We start from the raw sequence: 16,173 nt of genomic DNA, 5'->3' as shown, positions 1-16,173 counted from the left end.
AGATCGCCATTGAAAATGATGACGAAACCCGACACCAAAAGACACCTATGCACCCGGCTTCCCTGGGTGAGGGAACTCAAATACTCTAGTGCTTAAGTCTAAGTGGGTTTGCTCCAAGTCCTCTTCTAAGTATCCTTTATATTGAAAATTCCAACCGCGACTTTCCCCGTAGAGGTTAATGGTGATTCACGGCTGTGTTCACACACTAAACGCTTCCCCTGTGGGTCCCCTGTGTCACTATCTTGATTGGTTCCTGCTGGCACCAGTGGTTCTACAGGCTCTAGGCCTTGTGTCTATGCAAGTCGTGGTTCTTATACCACTTTCTTAATATATGGTTTGGTACGCCCCTTGGGCTCAACGTATATTGTGTTAATTTACTGTGTACTATTAAGTTTTACGTATGTACTTTTGCCTCAGCCTCATAAAGAGACTATAGGGATGTGTTTAGAATAAATACATATATTTTATACATATATACCTGGTGTGGTTCTCCTTTCATTTGGTTATTTACAAGATTATAGACTGGTAAAACAAGCTGCTTCACATTCCTCCAAGACTTAGCCTGAAGGCTGCTCTCCACAGCTACAACTAGGATAGCAAGGTGCCCACTAGAATAGTGGACAGCATATGGCAGGCCAACGTCTCACATTGGTGTGCAGCGTATGAGATTCCAGCTTGCCATTGTCTTGCCAGATAATCTCAAGTGTATGACTAACTGAAATCCGCTAAGGGTACCAGAGGTACAGATAATACAAGCTTAAATATAGTAAGTTCTACTAAAGTTAGAGTTGTGTGTTAAGAGCTTAGCACACTCTTTCTACAACTCAAGAGAGTTTAGTAGGTTTCAACCAGAGTAGGTAGATGCATACACCACACCTCACTAGTAATGTCTTCAAAGCCAGGAACCAGTGGGTCCCTGCCAGATGTCAGTATGTTACAGGCATCCAAGTATGACACATTCCCATTCTTAGAATTAAGGGCATTATGTACTATGAGGAAATTGAATGCAGGCAAATGTGCCAATAACCAACGTCTCAAGGAGATACTACTGTTAGATGATCTTAAGAAGGCTTCAGATCCTGAAGGGTCAGGCAGTGGGGATGGGGTAGTAGAGGAGGAAGAGACCGGTGGTACAAGCCACCTGGAGTCAGACTCTGATGCTGACCAGGGTGGTGATAATGACCTTGACCTGGACTATGCAGCTCCTACTAGAGATGAGTAGGAAGGCCAAGGTGGCCCTCTCTTTGTCCCCCCAGGAAGAGTTGGTGGTACACCTAGAAGGGCTAGATCTCCTTCTGTGGAATCTGACCATTCTGGTGCATCTATATGGACCTCTGTCTCTTCTCATAGGATGGAATCCTCCCAGGAGAAGAGAGAAAGGCAACTCAAGATTGAGGAAGCCCAGCTCAGGATTAAAACACAGCAGGTAGCCTTAGAAAGGGAGTCCCTAGAGCTTGTAAGAGCCAGAAAGAAGATGAGACTAGAGTCCCATGGTGGTACACCTAGAAGGGCCAGATCTCCTTCTGTGGAATCTGACCATTCTGGTGCATCTATATGGACCTCTGTCTCTTCTCATAGGATGGAATCCTCCCAGGAGAAGAGAGAAAGGCAACTCAAGATTGAGGAAGCCCAGCTCAGGATTAAAACACAGCAGGTAGCCTTAGAAAGGGAGTCCCTAGAGCTTGTAAGAGCCAGAAAGAAGATGAGACTAGAGTCCCATGGTGGCTGCAACTTCCCTAGTGGTAGACAGAGATCTCATGACCATAGGAATTTTAAAAAGATTGTCCCTCCCTACCAGAGTGGGGATTATATCCACAAATGTATAACTGCACTGGAAAGGGCCTGCAAAGTTCAGAAGGTCCCCCAGGAGCAGTGGGAAAAGGTAGAGACACACTCCTCACTGTTAGAGAAGAGGATGTTAATGATTATACAGTCCTGAAGAGTGTTCTGATTGAAGGGGTTGACATACCACTGAACAATACAGGATAAAGTTCAGAGACACCCAAAAGGCTCGGATTCAGGAATGGATTTGACTTTGTTGATTGTGCTACTAAGGCTCTGGAGGGCTGGTTACTTGGCAGTAAGGTGTGTGGTTATAGAGGATTGTGCAACTTAATTATGAGAGAGCACATCCTTAATAATTGTCAAAATCAGCTATTGCATCAGCACCTGGCAGACTCTGATCTGACCTCTCCCCAAGAATTGGGAAAGAAGGCAGACAAATGGGTCAGAACGAGGGTGAAGCAGAAGGTTCAGAACCAAGGTGGTGACCAGATGAAGCAAGATTCTAATAAGGGTGAGGAAAAGGGTGAAGACCAGAACTATTCTCAAGGCCCACACAAATCTACATCTGGTGGGGAATCCCAAACTTCCAAGAAGAAAGGCCAAAGAAACCATGGTGTTAAATCTGTAAACAGAACACCCATTAGACTAGTGATTGTACTAGGCCCAAAGACTCAAATCCAGCCACCATTTCCCCTAAGGCAACTGGTCTCCCTAACTAGTTCAGCTCAAAATGGTAGTACACAGAATAAGGGTGTAGTAGGGTTAACCCTGGGTTCTGAGATGGACTCTGGCCTAGTCAGAGTTCCAACTCAGGCAGTACTGATCTGTGATAGAGGCATGGATATGTCCTCCTTTGTGAGTCCCAGTAATCTGGGCAAATGCAGACAATAGCCTTTAATCAATGGCAAAGAGGCTTTGGCCTACAGGGATACAGGGGCAAGTGTCACAATGGTGACACAAGACCTAGTGGACCCTGGGCAGATCATACTTGGAGACTTTTATCAAGTGACCAATGCTAGCAATGTCAGGACCAACCATGCCCTGTCAGTTGTTAATTTCTCCTGGGGAGGGGTAACTGGCCTCAAGAAAGTTGTGGTAAGTGCAGACCTCCCTGTTGAATGCTTGCTTGACAATGATTTAGAGACTTCAGCCTGGTCTAAGGAGGAGCTCAGGATCCATGCAGTAATGTTAGGAATTTCTGCACATGTGTTTGCTGTGACTAAGTCACAGGCCAACATATCTAAAACTGAACAGGCCCTGGATCCTGCAAAAATGGACCCGGTCCCTTCCAAGAAAAGGAGCAGTAGGGTTAAGGCAGTGCCTTCCTCCCTGACTCAGAGTGAAGATCAGTCTCTTGAGGGAGATGATTGTGCTCCTGAAGTGAAACTGTCCCAGATGAGCTGGAGCCTGATCATGTTGAGCTCTTGGGGACAGGCGGCCCGTCCAGGGCATATCCGAGTCAGGACCAGCTGAGCTGCCCTTCTCATGAAACCCTCAGACAGCAGGCTACTGCTGAGGCTGCTGGGAATGCTGTGGCACCCATAAGATTTATTGGGATAATGGACTCCTGTACTCAGAAAGTAGAGACCTCAAGCCTGGTACAGCCAGGAGGTTTGTTATACCTTTGAAGTTCAGGGGCTTCCTATTGACACTAGCCCATGATAGTCCCCTGGCAGGAGACCAGGGCCAAAACAAGACTTGGGCATAATTGTCCCTCACTTACATTAGCCCCATATGTCTGAATACACCAAGTAGTTTTGTCGCTCCTGTGTCACCTGTCAAGCCAGTGGTACTACAAAGGTCCCCCTGATACCACTTACTATGGTTAGGGTTGCCTTTCACAGGGTTGGGATTGATATAGTTGGTCCCATGGAGCCTCAAAAAGCATATTGGCACAGGTTTATCCTAGTGGTGGTGGCCCATGCTACTAGGTACCCAGAAGCCATTCCCCTTAGGACCACTACAGTACCTGTGGTGACAAGAGCCATCTTGGGAGTGTTCTCAAGAGTGGGTTTCCCTAAGGAGGTAGTTTCATACAGAGTTGCAAACTTTATGTCTAGTTACTTGACTGCAATGTGGAAGGAGTGTGGAGTGAACTACAAATTCACCACACCCTATCACCCACCATGCAATGGTTTAGTTGAAAGGTTCAACAAACCTTAAAGCGCATGATCAAGGGTCTCCCAGAAAAGCCTAGGCGGAGATGGTACATCCTAGTGCCCTGCCTTTTATTTGCATACAGGAAGGTTCCTCAGAAGGGGGTTGGTTACAGCCCTTTTGTACTTCTGTGTGGGCATCCTGTAAGAGGACCATTGTGTCTGGTGAAGGAGGGGTGGTAGTTACCTCTCAAAGCCCCTAAACGGGGACATAGTAGACTACATACTTGGGCTCTGCTCCAGGATGGCTGAGTACATGAAAAAGGCAACCAAAAACCTTGAGGCTAGCCTGGAATTGCAAAAAGCATAGCATGACCAAAAGGCTGTTCTGACTGTTTACCTGTCAGGAAAGAAAATGTGGGTGTTGGAGCCTGTGGCCGCCAGCAGCCCTCCAAGACAAGTGAAGTGGCCCCCATATAATTGTTGACCAAAAGGGAGAGGTTACCTATATGGTAGACCATGGAACTCCCAGGAGCCGCCATATGGTGCTTCATGTCAACGGACTGAAACCTTATGTTGACAGGGCAGATATGGGCTTGCTCATGGCTACTGATAAGGGACAGGAGGAAAGAGTGATCCACTCCCTGACCTGCTCTCACAGAACCCTGATGATGGGTCAGTTGATTGTGTAGCCTTGGCAAGCAGCCTCGCAACAAGCTGATTTCAGACAGGTGCTCAATCAGTATAGGAACATGTTCTCACTGACTGCCAGTCTGACCACCTGGTGCACTCATGAAGTGGGCACTGGGGACAGTCTGCATGGTAAAAATAAGATAATGACCATGTCAGGGACTGTATCCGGACTGAAGTCCAGAAGATGTTGGATTTGAGAGTTATTGAACCCTCAGATAGCCCTTGCGCTTGTCCAGTGGTCTTGGTACCTAAACCTCACACCCAGGGTGGTAGGAGAGAGAAGGGGTTTTGTGTAGACTACAGGGGTCTCAATGCAGTCACTAGGACTGATGCCCATCTAATCCCAAGAGCAGATGTGCTTCTAGATATGTCGGCCTCAGCCAAATTTCTGAGCACATTTGATCTTACAGCTGGCTACTGCCAGATCAGGTTATCTGATGATGCAAAAGCCAATACAGCATTTTCTACCCCTAGTGGGCACTATCAATTTGTGGTAATGCCCTTTAATTTGAAAAATGCACCTGCCACTTTTCAAAGGTTGGTGAACAAAGTCGTAACAGGCCTGAAAGACTATAGTGCAACATATCTAGATGATATTGCTGTCTTTAGCTACACCTGGGAGGTTCACCTGGTCCACCTGAGAAATGTTTTGGAGGACCTGCAGAAAGCAGACCTTACTATCAAGGCTACTAAGTGCCAGATACAGCTGAGTCAGGTCGTGTACCTGGGCCACCTTGTATTAGGAGGCCAGGTTCAACCATTACAGAGCAAAATCAAGACCATCATTGACTACATTGCTCCAACTACCCAGACCAGAGCTTTCTTGGGCCTGCCTGGGTACTACATAAGATTTGTCAAGGGGTATGGATCCATTGTGACCCCCCTAAATGACCTAACTTCCAAGAGAATGACAAAGAAAGTTTAGTGGACAGTTAGCTGTCAAAAGGCGTTTGATGACCTGAAGCAAGCCATGTGCACTGCGCCAATTCTGAAAAGTCTCAACTACTCCAAAGAATTCATTGTCCAAACAGATGCATCTGAGTTGGGGGTAGGGGCTGTGCTGTCACAATTGAATGATGAAGGTCAGGACCAGCCAGTAGATTTTATTAGCTTACCCTAGAGAGAAACGTTGGTCAGCTATTGAGAGGGAGGCGTTTGCCTGTGGTTTGGGCTCTGAAGAAGCTGAGGAAATACTTGTTTGGCACTCACTTCATTGTTCAGACTGACCATAAGCCCCTCTTATGGCTAAAACCTATGAGGTGGTCCATTTCCCTACAGGGAATGGATTATACAGTGGCGCATAGACCTGGTAGTAACCATACCAATACATAATGACTCTCCAGATATTTCCACATAGAACATGAAGACTCAACTGGTCAAGGTTAATTTAATGTTCCTGCGTTTGGGGTGGTTGTGTAGGAGAGTAGGATCTGCTTACCCACTTTTTGCTGGTGTTTCACTGTTTTTCGACTTTAGTCTGGCTGGGGCCCTGATATTCTGCTATCTAGCTGCTTCCTCTCTAAATTGATTGCATGTACTTTACCATAGGTACACTCCAGTTTGGTTACTTGGGTACCCATATGAGTCCCTAGTATATGGTACCTTAGGTACCAAGGGCATAGGTTCCCCTTTAGGCCTGCCAGGGGCTAAAGCATGTATTATGCCACCCGTGGGAAGCCTTCCAAATTGACACCACCGGACTGCTACTGCAGCCTGGGTAAGGTGGTGCATGCAACCCTTAATAAGATATAGGTTACCTCTATCTACCTTTAATCATTGACACATATAAACCTATCAGTCACTTCTATGGCAGGCCTTATCAATCCTGAAGGCAAAATAAATGGGTTTGTGTGAGAGGGTGCCCATGCATGAGCTGAGCCCCTCTTCAGCTTTCAGAACCTATTATCTGAGGCTGTTCGTGATGCAACCAGACCATATACTCTTAAGTTCATTATAATCTTGTGGTAAATGCTAACTTTGGAATGGCTGCATGGAAACATATTGTGTTTGGTGTCAAACACTTTGGAATCTTACACCCTGCACCAGTCCTGGCAGCAGGGGTAGCATTCCACCCTTCTAGAGGGAGATACATGTACACACTGGTCTAACCGGTAATAGTTTAAAAGAGCCCTGGCATCACAAAATGGATGCTGCAGCCACAGATACAACTCTGGCCTCCTGCTGCTGACCGAAACTCCGGCATGGGAGGCCTGGACAATAGATTCCTGTCACAGGGAGGTGTAACCACCTCCCAGACAGGCTTTAGTGTATTGGGCTGCGTGGGTGCACTCCATGAGTGCTTTGAAAGTCTGAACTGGGGCACATTTGATGTCCCTGTGCATAGCCCAGTTCAAACCAGTTGCAGGGGCTACCAGCCCCTGGTCTGGCGTGAAACTGGACAAAGGAAATGGGTGTAACCACCCCTCATTTCAGACCCTCCCATAGGTGGATCTACAGAGCATGTCCTTGTCTAACCCCTTTCTTTAGTATAAGCAAGGAACCCCTGGCATCAGGACTTTAGATTACACCTGGACGAACCTCTGAAACTGAATCCTGGAACTTTGATGCTCTACAGAAGACTAGAAGACAGAATAATCTCCCTTGCGGTCAAGGAGTGACTCCCCTGCTTGGCAGGCACCAAGGAAGCATCTTGCCGATCTGCATTTGTGAAGCTCCCGCCGGACTACAAAGTATTTGCAACATAGGAAGAGGATTTCCATACTTCTCAGAGGCAGACCGAGTCGCCAGCAAAGCTGAGACCGGCAGCCATCAGAAGTGATGTGGAACCGGAACCCCTGGACACTGTGCACATTTGCTAGTGCATTGACTTCTCAACATCTTCTGAAGTGCTGCATTGGGATACTTGTAGTCCGAACCGCAAGCACCATCTGCCCCAAAGATTATGGGCCTACACTCCACAATGCTTCTTGCATTTCCTTCACAATCCCTGGTCCGTCAATTGGTGGGTTCCTGTGAAGGTAACTCTGATTTTCCTTGGACTTCCCTGGTTGCCCTAGATGTGCCCTGACTCTCCACCATGTGGTAAGTCTCTCAGACCTTACTGGTCTGCACCAAAGCATTTCTTAGATTCCTGCATGGGTTGCTGTTGCCAAGGCTTGTTGGGTTCAATCCGGGCACCGACACTGCAGCACTCAAAATCCTTTGTGGGTCAGCTCGATTCCAGATCCTGGTCATCGTCGGCACCTCCTGGTCCTCATGGCTGAAGAGTCAAGCTTCACCTTCTTCACCTGAAATCACCCGACATCGGTGGGCATTCGACTGTCGTGCCCCTGGTTACTGGCAAGTGACCCAGACTCTGTCCCCTCTGCTTTCAGGTTCTTCTCATCTTCGATCCAGGCTTCGATCACACCGGACACTTTCCACTTGGACAACAGCAGCACTTTGCAGAAGATCTCCATTGAAAACGAGGATGACACCCGACACCAAAAGACACCTATGAACCCGACTTCCCTGGCTGAGGAACTTCAGTACTCAGGTGCTCCCATGGGTGTCGGCTGTAGAACCCCGTAAGTCTAAGTGGGTTTGCTCCAAGTCCTCTTCTGAGTGTCCTTTATCTTTAAAATTCCAACCGCAACTTTCCCCATAGAAGTTAATAGTGATTCGCGGCTGTGTTCACTCACTGCACGCGTCCCCTGTGGTTCCCCTCTGTCACTACTTTGGGTGGTTACTGGTGGCCCCAGCGGTTCTACAGGCTCTAGGCCTTTTGTCTATGCAAGTCGTGGTTCTTATACCTCTTTCTTAATATATGGTTTGGTACACCACTAGGGCTCAACGTATATTGTGCTAATTTACTGTGTGCTATTACGTTTTACTCATCTACTTTTGCCTCTAGCCTCATAAAGAGACTAGAGAGATGTGTTTAGAATAAATACATATATTTTATATATATATATGTATACCTGGTGTGATTCTCCTTTCATTTGGTCATTCACAAGATTATAGACTGGTAAAATCCTCCAAGACTTAGCCTGAAGGCTGCTCCCCACAGCTACCACTAGGAGAGCTTTCTATAAAGATTGTCTTTAACCTACCATCAGTGGGGGCGCTAGAAGGCACACAGCAAGATGGCCACATCCGTGTGAGGCTCTGCCCGGCTGAGCTCTAATCCGTCACTTATCCGCCATTAACCCTTGCCATCTGAAGCCCTAAGAGGATGTAACGAACGGACAAAAGACCCCTGAATTGTTTGCTGGGCTTACATTGTCGCTACCTGTTTGCGGAAGCAGAGGAATTGGCAGAAACGCTCCGGATCACGGAAGGGCGGCGCCTGCGAAGCCGTAAGATTGGAGTCTGCCTGACCCTGCACTGAGTCGGCGGCGGCACGATTGGTGCTAGCGACTCCACCGGTGCCCCGGTCCTGGTCACGGTTGTCTGCCACTCTATGGGCACAGTGGCGGACTGGGGGCATTCCCTGAGCCCTGGTGCTGTGAGGCTGTGAGAGACCCCTCAACGGTTGTGAGCGGCGGAGCGGAGGCCCCCGGCGGATGGGGGCACTCGGGTCCCTGGTGCTGGTGGCGGTGAGTGTGGACACAGCATGTGCTGGGCCTACGTCTGTGGAGGCGGGGCGGTCCTGGTGCATTCCGCGGCTCAGGCTCCGGTACTGCTAGGGTACTGCTAGTGAATGTATATGGTCCAAAACATGGATAACCCCTCTTTCTATTCGGATGTGTGGTGTAGAATCTCTCCATTTCCCTCTGCGGTGCTCATTTGGGGTGGCGATTATAACGTCTGCCTAGATTTATTGTTAGATAAAAAAGGCACGGCTTAAGCAGGCTTTTTTAGGCAATACAGGGGATCTGTGATGCAGGAAACCTATATGATATATGGAGGTGTCGTCATCCTGAAAGCCGGGAGAGTACATTTATTTCCATGGTTCACGGGTCCTGGTCATGTATAGACTTCTGGCTGCTCTCTAAGACTGCTTGCACATGGGTGAAGGGGGTAAAACATTAAGCGTGAACACTGTCGCATAATTGCGTTACAGGAAACTTGGCTACAAGAAGAAATTGCACTAGTGGGGTTTACACACCATAACGTAGTTGCTGAAAAATGTAAGAGCCATGGACGTGCCATGGGTGGCCTTTCAGTATATGTGTCCTCATCTCTAAAAATTAACTCAGTTCAACTACAATCACCAGATCCCAGTATTCAGCTAATCAAACTATCAGATCAACACACAAAGAATTCTAAGCCAACAATCTTGGTTAATTATTACACGCAACCCAAAATTAAGGAGAAAAAGTTGAAGAATGCGATATTGTGCAACGTCATTACTGACATTCGATCCTCAGACCCACTATCCAATATAATAATCACTGGTGACTTTAATTCCAACTTGATCTTAACACCCGATGAGGATGATAAATTATCAGCTGATAACATCCATTGGGGTGTTCCTCAACAGATGCAAGGTGGTCTTGGAACACGGAAGGATCGACTAGCAACCAAACTAGTGACTGAACTGGAGTTTCTTGGGTTGCGTGCACTGAATGGGAGGTTTCCTGAAGATCAACCCCCCAGTAAAACATATTATGGTCCACACTCTCAATCCACCTTGGACTTTACAATGGTCAGTCTTTCAATAATCCCCTTGGTGATCAGCTTTCAAATTGAGTTTACCCTGTTGAGTGACCATGCAATGCAACACACTAAAATCAACCTCAATAAGGAAAGATTGCAACCGTCATACATGTTAGAAGGTCAGCTAAGTTCTGTTAACCTGAAACGCATAAATTGGTCCAACACCAATGATCACAAGTGGTTCACTATAATGAAGGACTCATTGAGTGAGATCGGAAATGCATCAACGGATGCGATTCAAGCATGGTCCCATTTTCTGTTAAAACTAAAACAAAAAATGAAGTTGCCAGTTATGAAATCCAGTATAGATGGACCACAGCAAAAACATCCGAAAGAGCTACAAGACCTGCGTAGACAACTTCAGAAAACTCAAAGGAAGATAAAGTTGACTGACCGTGGTACCAGTCAATGGGCCAGCTTCCGCATACAAAGAAAAGAATATAAAAATAAGGTCTGGGAACATAAAAGGTCAACTAATGAGAGTTTTTGGTCCAAATTAATCTTCAGTTCAAAACTCCAGAATACCAATATATTTTGGCAAACCATAAACCAGTTAACAAGACCCTGTAACTCCCTCATATCAAATGTGCAGGAATCGGAGTGGGCATCATTTCTTGCTATTAAATTTACAGATATCGTGAAAAAAACTCAGAGTAGCACTCTTGGTCTAAACAGTCAAAACAAAATGTGCCCCGCAGAAGAACAAGGGAGACAACCTTTGACTACTGATCCCTGTAACGTATCCAGCACTGTTCCTCAGAATAAACAATATACGGCAGAAGAGATCATTAAACTGATCAAAAAAGCTAAACCCAATGGGGCGCCAGGCCCGAACGGTATCCCGCAAGCAGCTTACAAACATGCTCCGGAATTCTGGGGACCCTGTCTGGCGCAACTGTTTTTGGAGGTGCAAAACTGGAACAGAGTACCCGAAAGCTGGCAAGGATCCATATTTACGCCAATCTACAAAGGTGGTGAAAGATCAAATCCAAATAACTATCGCCTAATAGCATTGCAGGACGTTGAGGCAAAATATTTTGCAACGCTTCTCTTAAATGATTTGGTCATTTGGTCAAGTGAAAAAGAGCTGATACCCATTAATCAGACAGGGTTCAGGAAGGGGATAGGTACAACAGCAAATATCCTATCTATCACTATGATCGCGGAGAAGTGTATTACCAGCAAACGGGACCTGAACCTGTGTTTTATTGATCTTCAGGCCGCATTTGACAGTGTGGACCGTAACTTATTGTGGTCGAAATTGAGAGCATGGGCAATACCGGAGAATATTTTAAGGGGTTTGCTGTTATTTTATTCTAGTACTTGGTCGCAAGTAAAAATTGGGGATGGCACACGGTTGTCGAGAAAAGTCTTTACATCAATTGGACTCAAACAGGGGTGTGTCCTTGCCCCTCATCTATTTAATCTCTTCATCTCGGATCTCACCGTGAAACTGAACAATTGTAATGCTCACCCACCTAAATTAGGAGACCTACAGCTGACCCACTTGGCTTACGCTGATGATATAGTACTCATGAGCCTAACGAAAGTTGGTATAACCAGATTAGTTACTGAACTCTCAACATTTCTGTTGGCAAATAAGTTGGCTTTAAATGTTTCAAAAACCAAATCCATGTTGATAACCAATCGCCGTGGATCTAATTGTAACATCTGGCTAAAAGGAAAACCATTAGAGAGAGTCTCAGCATACAAGTATTTGGGTTTCTATCTGGATGATAAGCTTGATTTTAAAGAACAGAAGAAATATCTGACGCAAAGAGCGGGTGCCCTGATATTCGGACTAAGTACATTGACTAAAAAAACTTGAAGGTCCATCACTTAAACCTTTAATAATTGTAATGGCCAACAAAGTTCTTCCAACACTGTCCTATGCAAGTGAGGCATTGCATGGAAAGGATATGGTCCTACTTAACAGTTTAACAACAAAAATCTACAAGAAGGTCTTACGATTACCCAGGATGGCGTCGCCAGCCCAAATGCGACTAGAATTTGGAATAAAAAACGAAACTGTGGGCAGATTATACTCCTATATCAAGGTATGGTATCAGATCAAGCAAAAAGCAACTAACAATAACCTTAATACACACCTATGGCAAGAGCTTGAATCCCCAAAAAAATCCAAAGCAAATCAGTTCCTCACGCACGCTTTGGAGGTGACTTGTTCAAAAACTCTATGGGACAAAAATCTGTCATTTGCAGCACTAAAACAGGCATTAAACAAAGCGGCCAAACTCCATTCATTGGTATTGGACAAAGAGATTTTTTCCCATCGCTCGCACTCCTGGGCTGTGATAAACGGCTATAAAACACTAACCCCAGCAGTGTACCTGGAAACAACATATTCCATTTTCATGAAAAGAAAGCTGATGTTACTGAGATTTGGCAAATTCCCGACATTGGCAGAGGAACCAGCTTGGAAACAGCATGTAGCTGTAAAATGTCGATTGTGTGGTAGCCCCAAAGAAGATTTAATACACATAATCTGCCACTGTAGGAAGCTGTCTAAAGAACGTTCATACTTTTTAAAGCAAAGCTTTCGGATCAAGAAGCTACGAACATGTAGATCTGCTATAATTGGAAGCTTGGATATAACTGCCCCTCGAATGCATTGCAAGTTGGTGAAGTTCTTGCAAGCATTTGAGAAATATCTTAAACAACAGGAAGATCTCAACTGTTAATAAGCTGGAAAAGCATTGACTCTCAATTTTTGCTCTTATAAAATATTTTTAATCCTTTTTAAATGATAATTTATACATTTTTATAATGTGTGCGAAATATATCAAATTGTTATGGTTTTAATTAACTAAACAATAAAGTTTAAATTTACAACATTTACAAATTTCACTGTCGCATCACTCTCCGGTAACCTTGAACCTGAAGGTCCCCACATGCAACCATCCGCCTTTCTTTTGGCGTCTACAACCCACAGAACTGTCAGACCCGGTTGTTAGGCAGACTGTCACTGAGGCTATAGGGAACTTTTTTGGGGAAAATTAGGGCACTATCGACAGAGCAGGAGTGTTTGGGAAGCCTCTAAGGTTACTATTAGAGGGGTGTGTATTGGGGCCCAGGTGAGAGTGTTGCGGGATATCCGGTGCCGCAATAAAAAGTTGGCCTCCGATATCTCCGCACTCGAACAGGAGTATGAAGTCAGTCCCTCTCCAGCAAAACTGTCAGCCATGCGAACACTTGTCACGGAGCACAATGAAACTGTGATCAGGAATTGCTCCCCTGTGCTCGCCGCAAGACAGCTCGCTATTATGGGGAGGGGGGCGTCCGAGTCGATCCCTGGCACAAAAACTGTCTGTGCTGAGAACCCAGGAGCACATTGCGGAAATGCAGGACAAGGACGGGGTCACCCACTATTCTACCCCAGAAATGAGTGAAACAATTGTACAATTTTACACCCAGTTATATGCCGCCAGAAAATATTTGTCACCTGAGGAGATTGGCACATACTTGGATGACGTGGCATTAGGTTGGCTCTCTAGCACCGGGAATATCTGGTGCTGCCGTTCGATGAAGAGGACATCAAGATGGCCATAATGTCGTTGCTGACTTGTAAGGCAGCCAGAATGGATGGCCTGCCTAGTGAATTCTATAAGGCGTATGCGTCGGAACTGGCCCCCCGATTAATAGAAGTATTTGCAGAAGCGTATGATATGGAAAAGCTGCCTCCATCTCTCAAGGAGGCCTTGCTGGTGACTCTGTTAAAACCGTACAAGCCTCCAAATAAATGTGAATCGTACAGGCCACTCTCAATAATCAATATTGATGCAAAAATTCATGCAAAAATGATTGCAACTCGGATCCAACCGTTAGTTCCCCTATTGGTCCTACCCGACCAGTCAGGATTCGTCATGGCGTGTTCAACTACGCATAATCTCCGAACTATCTTTTCAACCCTACATTACTTTGACCCTGATTTCCAAGCTGTTGCTGTGCTGCTCGAGGCAGCAAAAACTTTCGACTCTCTGCAATTTGCTTTATTTTATTTTAGAGCCTTTACCCTGTTTTTATTGGGGAGCCCTCTCACTGCATATAATTTTATTTACTCACCGCCATTTGGGCGGATCCGGTTCCCGGGGCTGTTGTTCTGTGGGCGCCATCTTGGGTCAGGACTCGGACCATCCATCGGCAAGCGCCATTTTGAGCGTTCTAGTGCTCTGGCAACATCGCGGGACGCCTACTTAAGGCGGTCTCAGTTCTTCTGGAAGCCTGGACAAGGTACCACGCGGCTGCGCTGATCGCTGCTGCGCTCGCGTATATTTTAAACTTCCCTGTTTGCTATTTGCTTTATTTTATTTTAGAGCCTTTACCCTGTTTTTATTGGGGAGCCCTCTCACTGCATATCATTTTGTTTACTCACCGCCATTTGGGCGGATCCGGTTCCCGGGGCTGGTGTTCTGTGGGCGCCATCTTGGGTCAGGACTCACACCATCCATCGGCGAGCGCCATTTTGAGCGTTCTAGTGCTCTGGCAACATCGCGGGATGCCTAATTAAATTCGCTCCCCCCCGCGCAGCGTGGACGCGCAGTAGGGGCACCGTCGCGTTGCCGGAGTCGTGCCAGAGTCCTGCCCGTCTGCGCCCGTCCGCGCTAAGGACGAGCGGGGTGCGGCGGCTATTTTCTTGGTGTAGTAATGATTTGCTACTCAAGAGAGGTCCTTTTGTCTATCGGGCTGACAGTCCCGAGGTGTGACCTGGCACCATTCCATCCTCTATGCGGCCCTTTCTACTGTGCCTGCAAGAAATGGTCGCTTGACTCCCCTGCTACCATCTACCAAAGGGCTACAACATCTGCCCTCCGGAGCAATCGCCCCGCTCGCATGCTGCGGGTGCTGAATCTTAATGCCAGGTCCCTGGTGAAACCTCACCAAGCCATTCATGACTTAATCACGGATGAGTCTCCGGATTTATTTGCCATCACGGAAACCTGGCTTCAAGATGCGGATGTGGCTATTATTAATCTTGCCTGCCCCTCTGAGTACTCTCTGTACACTCTGAACCGGCCTACTAGAGGTGGTGGTATCGCTCTCGCTGTCAGGTCCTGCTATACCTGTAGCTGTAAGGGACTCAACATTGCTGGGTGCGAAAGTGCTTCCTTTAAGATCTCAATCAGCCCGCAGTTCTCGCTTTCTGGGATGGTTGTCTACCGACCTCCTGGCAGCGATGTAGCGTTCAGGGAAGCTTTCCCCGACGCCGTCAGCTCGTTAGCTATTGGCTGTGCCAATATCTCCATCTTGGGAGACTTAAATCTTCACTTCGACAACCAGAACATCCTGGCTGTTAGCAGCATCCTAGCGGACTTGGAGGCCCTTCAGCTAGTTCAACTGGTATCCCAGCCCACTCATGTAGGGGGTCATGTTTTGGATCCCTTTTTTACAAATTTAGCTGAAGCCTATACCTTGACCATTTCCCCATTAGGGTGGATGGACCACTTTCTAGTGTCTTTTAGGTACCCTCTGCTGGAGGTTCCTTTTATTCCGCCTGCCAGACTGATTCCTAGACGGCATTGGAATAAACTCAGATTGGAAGACTTGCACCGTACCCTGGCGGAAGAGCCGCTAGGGCCTCTAGACAACGTGGAAACGGGCTACGACCACTTTTGTCGGTGGATTACCAAGGCGCTCGACTCCCTGATTCCCATTACTTTGAGCAAACTCAGCTCTAGAGAGGTGAGCCCTTGGTACGATAGTGCCTTACATGCTTTGAAAGGCACCTGCAGACGGGCGGAAAGACAATGGCGCAAGTCCTACAAGGCTGACAAGAAAGTCGCGTATCTCGCTTCTGTCAAGCTTTATCATCGAGCCATATGTAGAGCCCGCGCAGCGTTCTATTCCTCTGAATTTAGTAACAGCCCTAACCCGTCTAAGACGATCTTCAAAGTCCTTAAAGACCTTTTGGCGAAAAGGATCTCCTCCCCGGAAGCCTGCTCCACCTCCCACTGTGAGGCCTTGGCTTCTTTTTTTCTAGAGA

Source organism: Lissotriton vulgaris, chromosome 2_1 (assembly GCF_964263255.1).
Source record: "Lissotriton vulgaris chromosome 2_1, aLisVul1.2, whole genome shotgun sequence".
NCBI lineage: Eukaryota > Metazoa > Chordata > Amphibia > Caudata > Salamandridae > Lissotriton > Lissotriton vulgaris.
The sequence above is the reverse complement of the archived record's forward strand: the minus strand, read 5'-3'. Positions refer to the sequence as shown.